This window comes from Nycticebus coucang, chromosome 22 (assembly GCF_027406575.1).
Source record: "Nycticebus coucang isolate mNycCou1 chromosome 22, mNycCou1.pri, whole genome shotgun sequence".
Taxonomy (NCBI): domain Eukaryota; kingdom Metazoa; phylum Chordata; class Mammalia; order Primates; family Lorisidae; genus Nycticebus; species Nycticebus coucang.
Window position 1 is genome coordinate 38,386,821 of NC_069801.1, and position 7,492 is coordinate 38,394,312.

A 7,492-nucleotide genomic window follows, 5' to 3' on the forward strand; every position below is an offset into this window, starting at 1 on the left:
ACCACATGGTTCACTGCCTTCTTTGACCCCTTTAGGACAACACTGAAGTCCTGGGTAAAATACAACCTGCAATTGAAGGGCACAACTGCGGTCATGACCAGAGTAGGGCCCCTGCTCCCACTCTCAGCCCCAGGAGGTCAGCTGACACCTACCTCTGTCTGTGACAAGATAATCATCAGAATCACAATCTGAACCTAGTGGAGGCTTCCATCTAGAAGCATGCACATCCAACACCTATGATAAACAGCAGAGTTCTCTGAGGAGCCCATGCCTCAGTTACTTGCCCTTGGACCCCGACAACTATCACAGCATGGCTCCATGTGGATTCCAACACCACCAAGACTGACTCCTCAGAGCTACTGGTCAACTTTTTCCTTTTAATTTCAGATGACTCCTTTTATTTAGAAGCCCTGCATCTCTCTGTTTCATCAACATCACATAGTTAGTTTATTAAAAATTATACCTAAAATATACTTGTATTGCTGAGCATAGTGGATCATGCCTGTAATCCCAGCCAGTACTTGGCTGAGGCCAGTGGATTGCCTGCACTCATGAGTTTGAGACAAACCTGAACAAGAGCAAGACCACATCTCTAAAAACTAGTCAGGTACTACGGCAAGCACCTGTAGTACCAGCTACCTGGGAGGCTGAAACAAGAGAATCGCTTGAACCTAAGAGTTTGAGGTTGCTGTGAGCTAAGATGCCACAGCACTCTACCAAGGGTGACCAAGTGAGACTCTGTCTCAAAAAAAAAAAAAAAAGAAACATAGCTGTATTTTTAAAACAATAGATAAATATACTGCCAGCTGTAGATAACTGGGGGAACCAAAATTGTCTACCAACTTTTATGATTTTTCTACAAATGCTGCTGCTGCCTTGAAAGTCTTTATGCTTCCTCTTGCAGAAGTTGTCAGTTCTTCAATCTCAGCACTTAATTTATGAATTACCCATTCCATTACTTCTTGGCCTTCATTAGCATTTGAAGATATGGCATTTGTCATCAGATTTTCAAGGTAACTGCCAAGCCTGCCTCCTTTCACAGTGATTCTGCCTTCTTGAGTCGAAATAGTTTTTTCTGAGGATTGGGCACGGTGGCTCACACCTGTAACCCTAACACACTGGGAGGCTGAGGTGGGTGGGTTGTCCTGAGCTCACAGGTTTGAGATCAGCCTGAACAAGAGTGAGACCTTATCTCTAAAAATAAAATAGTCAGCATTGTGGCAAGCACTTTGGGAGGCTAAGGCAAGAGAATTGCTTGAGCCCAAGACTTGGAGGTTGCTGTGAGCTATGATGCCATCGCACTCTACTGAGGGTGACAAAGTGAGACTTTGTCTCAAAATATATATATAAATTTATATATATATATAGTTTTTTCTGGGTCATGAGGATGTGTTTTGTATGACACCTGTCATCTACTGATACCATATTTGTAAATGAAATATGAGTAGATTTAAGGTTCATTGTTTTCTCTGCAGGATCAACTCTGGAATGGTCTTGCATATGTTTTAGTTTTTCTGCACCAATAAGAGACTTCACAATGGAAGGCTGTCCCCACTATGTGCTGAGAAGTCTAGGGCTGTGCAGCTTTCCAAAGTGATCTATATCTCTGTACAACACACAACTCCAACCACTGTTGGATTCATAGGGTTTGTATTTCTGCATTGCAGCTGTTTTAACAATTTTCCGTGGGTGGTAAGGGACGTTCTCTGAAGTCCATATCATCATGGTGCTGGTGGCTTGTGTGAAGTCCAGGAGGCACTAAGGGACAATAAGGCAAAGAGGCTACACCTGCCCCCGCCCCACCCCCAGCACCCCAGGCGGCCGTGCAGGAGGCTTCTGGACTCAGATCTGTACTTTCCGTTGGTCGTTGCTCTAAGAACCAGCAGCTGTTTAAAAGTGCCTGGGTTGCTCAGCATCCATAACGGTTTACCAGTGGGTATGTGGGTACTTATTGACCCAGAGTGAAGCAGTGAAAGGTAGAAGAGAGTTCCTGGGGTCTCCAGGAGGACCTAGAAGCCGTGAAGGAGTAAAGGAAAAGGGAGAAGAAAGAGCTGTGGGGAGTGGAGGAGGCCTCCAGGGACATTGCATGATTACTAGGTGCTGGGCAGGACAGGGAGGGGACAGGGACGTGTCCTGTGGGGCAGGGATGAGGAGATGGGTTTCTCCACTCTCAGAAGCTGCTCTTTGGTAGGAGACCACGTCTACCGTGGTAACTCAGTCACTGCATGGTTTTGGTCTTGGATCCCACAAAGCTAACAATATCTTCTTCAATGAAAGATATTGAAAGTGATTGATTATATTTCCTTCTGAAGACAATGTGTGAAGTGCAATGTGGATTGGAAATTGCAAAAAAATTCTTTCTAGGTAAAAACCCTTCCATCCTGACACATACAAGTACATTCACTATATGTGACACATAATAACCACATAATCCCAACATAACAATTGAAAAAAAGGTTTTTTTGACCTACTGGAATACACATGTAGTTTTATAAATGTAGAGGAACTAAATAGAGGCTTGCATTATTTAACTATAGATTCATCAATCACACATACATATTTAAAATCAGATATAAAATGTAAATTTTACAAATATATTTCTCAGTATTTTTTCATGAAACAATTATTTTAAGGAATCTCTTTCTATGGATCTCCAGTGTCATTGCTGTTCTTATCACCAGAGCCAGTTTTTTTTTTTTTTCTGTTGTCAGATGCCATTTACTAGAGCACACCACCTTCATAACATAACCTTTTGAATCTATGTATGATGAGGACACTGGAAGGTTTATCTCAAGACACAAATAGTCATTTGTACAACATGACAGTATTTGTTTTTGTTCACATTGATCTCATGTATGATATTCATGATTTCAAAAACTGAATCCATTTTCCCATCCTTTGTTGTGTTTGAACACATGCAAAAGAATATATACTACATATATGTAACATTTTTTAAATTACAATAAAGTGGAGATCTGTGAACCTAATCACCCAGCATGGGAAATAGAACATGGCTACTTCTAGTGCTTCTTCCTAATTGCACTTGTCCCCCTCTTCACACACACCCCATCTTGAATTTTGTAATTATTTCCTTATTTTCCATATAGTTTCACCACATACGTGTTTAAACTTATGTAAGATATACTTTTGTTTTTTCTATTTGCAATTTTATATAAATGAAAAGCAGACGTGTTGTGTTACTTGCTTCTTTTGTTCAGCATCATTTCCATCATATGAACATATTTATCCATTTTAGTGTCGAAGGCCATTTGGAAAATAACAGTTATTTGTTTTTACAAAGCATATCCCTATAAACATTCTTGTATGTATACAGACTCATCTCCTTATACAAAAATTCCCCCTGGCACACAGCCAGGACTGCAATTACAGAGTAATCTAATAGTAGCAATTTACACTCCCTCCAGGAGTGCATAAGAGTCCTCATTTCTCCACAACCTTTCCAACCCTTGGTATTGTTCTACTTCCTAATTGTTTGTATATCTCCTTGTTGAGAAAAGATATCTTACTGTCGTTTTCATTTGTGTTTCTTTATTACTAATGAGAATGAGGGTGAGTATCTTTTCAGATGTTCATAGGATTTCTTTCTTTCCTTCTTTTCTACCTTTCTTTCTTTTCTTTCTTTTGAGACAGGATCTTTCTCTGTTGCCCAGGCTAGAGTGCAGTGATGTCATCATAGCTCACTGCAATCTCAAACTCCTGGACTCAAGTGATTCTTCTGCCTCATTCTTCTGAGTATCTGGGTCTTCAGGCACATACCACCACATCCACTAATTTTTCTATTTTTGTAGAGACAGGGACTCCTTTGCCCAGGCTAGTCTCAGACTGCTGGCCGCAAGTAATCTTCCCACCTCAGCTTTTCAGAGTCCTAGGAATACCAAGCCTGCTGTTATTCCTATTTATTAATAGTTTTATGGTAAATGACATGTTCAAATGTTATAGAAAGAAACATTTTTTTAAGAATTACATTGGCTATTCCAGTTTTTTTTTATGGCCCCATATGAAATGAACAACTATTTTTTCAAGTTCTTCCAAGTATGATGTTGCCATTTTAATGGGGATTGCATTAAATCTGTGGATGGCTTCATGTAGTATAGACATTTCAAAAATGTTGATTCTTGCCAGTCATGAGCATGCCATGTTCTTCTATTTGTTAACATCTTCTGATATTTCTTTTCTCAGGGTTTCATATTCTCACTGTAGAGATCCTTCACATCCTTTGTTAGGTATATTCTCATGTATTTCATTTTCTTTGAAGCTCTTGTGAAGGATATTGTGTCTTTGATTCTCAGCTTGACTGTTATTGTTGTATGTTAAGGCTACTGATTTGTAGGCATTGATTTTTATATCCTGTGATGTTACTGTATTTCTTGATCACTTCCAGGAGGTGAGTCCCTGATTTTCTCTAAGTATAAGATCATACCATCAGCAAACAGTGAAAGTTTGACCTCCTCGATCCCCACTTGAATCCCTATGAATAATATTCGTAGTATTATTCCATTGGTTGATTCCATTGGCTAGAGCTTCTAGCACTATTTTGAGTAATAGCAGCTGTCATAGACACGATTGTGTAGTTCCAGTTTTAAGTGGAAATGCTTTCAGTTTTACTCCATTCAGTATGATAGTGGCTGTGGGTTTGTTGTTAATGGTTCTATAAGTTTAAGAAACGTCCCATCTCTGCCTATTTTCTTTGTGCACTGTAATCCTGATGAATTTGCTCCTGTAGGAAAGTTGGTGCTTGCTCCTGGCTGCTTGCTGAACTTTCTCTTTCTTTTTGACCTTGCCAGGTTCATTACTATGTGTCTAGCAGATGCTCTGCATGAAATGAGATGAACCAGGGTTTGAAATCCATCTTAAAGGAGTGTGTGAATCTTTGGTGAACCTTGAGTAATTTGCAGCAATCATGTCCTCTAGTAAAGCTTGCTTACCTTTGGGTCATTCTTCTTCTCCTTCAGAGACATATATAGTTTGTATGTTTGCATGCTTTGTGAAGTTTCATAATTCTGTAAGAGATTGCTCTGCTTTTATTCTTTTCTCTTCTGCCTCTTTACATGGCTGAGTTAGCTCAAGAGCCTTGTCTTCATGCTCTGAGATTCTTTCTTACCCATGGGTGCACTCCATTATGGAAATTTTCTGCTGTATTTTGAAACTCCCTGAATAACTCTTTTCATTCTTTAAGCTCTGATAAATCTTTTCTAACTGGATGATGTCTTTCATTCATTTCTGAGGTCAATTTTTGCATTTCCTTTTGGTGGTTTTCCATTCTCCAATTCTCTTCATTGTTTTTGGCATCCTTACTCTAAATTCCCCTTCTATCATTTCTGTAAATTTTTTATAGTTGGGATCATCTATGGTAGCCTCCTCATGATCCCTTGGCAGGGAGTGGGAGGTTGACCTATGCTGGTTTATCACATTGCCAGAAATTTTTGTTAGTAATTCCTCATGTGTGCTTTCTTCTTGTTTACTTTCTTCCCTTGCTTACTTCTCTCACTTCTATATTCTCCTTAATTGTTCTTGTCTCTGTTTTAACATTGAAGTGGTCTTTTGGTACAGGGATAAAAGGAGAGAAGAGAAGAGAGTAAGAAGGGAAAATATAAATATATATAAAATTAAAAAATAATAAATAAAAGAGTGAATAAAGACGGAAAGAGAAAAATTATAATGCAAATGATAATAGGCCAGCTGTGGTTACCCACACATGCAATCCCTCCACTTTGTGAAGACAGGGTGGGAGGATCACCTGACCTCAGGGGCTCCTGAGCAGACTGAACAACATGGAGACCCTGCCTCCACTGAATATAGAAAATATAGCCATGTGTTATGGTGAAAACATGCAGTTGTAGCCCCTTAGGAGGCCACAGCAGAAGGCACACACAAGTCCAAGTGGTCAAGGCTTCCATGAGCCAGGCCAGTGCTGTGCTTTACTGCCACACAGGCCTTAGAACAAGACTCTGCCCAATAAATATAGAACAAAAAAAAAAATACTATGAAAATGCAGGATATCTTGGTTATTATTTAATGGAGTTATGACAAAAGTAGAAAAATGACCTAGAAACAAAGGAAGAAAAGAGAAAAAAGAAAAAATGGAGAGTGAGAGATATAAAAAGAGGGAAGAAAAAGACAGAAAATTTTGATATTAAAAAATATTTTGCTTCAAGACCATGTGGCAATTTAGGGTTAGGAAAAGAGTAAACAGAAGAAAGAAAATTCTTTTTCTTTTCCACCACTAAGTGGTGGTCCTAGGTTAAGAAAAACTACTTCCAAGTACTTCCTTTTCTGCCTCAAGGTGGAGGCAGGAAGTTACTAGGTAGTTGCCTTGTAGACATGGACTTGTTTTATTTTTTTTTTTTTTTTTTTTTTTTTTATTGTTGGGGATTCATTGAGGGTACAATAAGCCAGGTTACACTGATTGCAATTGTTAGGTAAAGTCCCCCTTGCAATCATGTCTTGCCCCCATAAAGTGTGACACACACCAAGGCCCCACCCACCTCCCTCCTTCCCTCTTTCTGTTTCCCCCCCCATAACCATAATTGTCATTAATTGTCCTCATATCAAAATTGAGTACATAGGATTCATGCTTCTCCATTCTTGTGATGCTTTACTAAGAATAATATCTTCCACGTCCATCCAGGTTAATACGAAGGATGTAAAGTCTCCATTTTTTTTAATGGCTGAATAGTATTCCATGGTATACATATACCACAGCTTGTTAATCCATTCCTGGGTTGGTGGGCATTTAGGCTGTTTCCACATTTTGGCGACTGTAAATTGAGCTGCAATAAACAGTCTAGTACAAGTGTCCTTATGATAAAAGGATTTCTTTCCTTCTGGGTAGATGCCCAGTAATGGGATTGCAGGATCAAATGGGAGGTCTAGCTTGAGTGCTTTGAGGATTCTCCATACTTCCTTCCAGAAAGGTTGTACTAGTTTGCAGTCCCACCAGCAGTGTAAAAGTGTTCCCTTCTCTCCACATCCACGCCAGCATCTGCAGTTTTGAGATTTTGTGATGTGGGCCATTCTCACTGGGGTTAGATGATATCTCAGGGTTGTTTTGATTTGCATTTCTCTAATATATAGAGATGATGAACATTTTTTCATGTGTTTGTTAGCCATTCGTCTGTCATCTTTAGAGAAAGTTCTATTCATGTCTCTTGCCCATTGATATAAGGGATTGTTGGCTTTTTTCATGTGGATTAATTTGAGTTCTCTATAGATCCTGGTTATCAAGCTTTTGTCTGATTGAAAATATGCAAATATCCTTTCCCATTGTGTAGGTTGTCTCTTTGCTTTGGTTATTGTCTCCTTAGCTGTACAGAAGCTTTTCAGTTTAATGAAGTCCCATTTGTTTATTTTTGTTGTTGTTGCAATTGCCATGGCAGTCTTCTTCATGAAGTCTTTCCCCAGGCCAATATCTTCCAGTGTTTTTCCTATGCTTTCTTGGAGGGTTTTTATTGTTTCATGCCTTAAATTTAAG

General features: G+C 39.2%; 1 pseudogene; it reads right to left on the reverse strand.

Moving 5' to 3' along the window:
- Positions 1–845: 845 nt before the first annotated feature.
- On the reverse strand, positions 846–1,725 carry LOC128574701 (PRELI domain containing protein 3B-like; annotated as a pseudogene).
- Between the last annotated feature and the right edge of the window lie 5,767 nt (positions 1,726–7,492).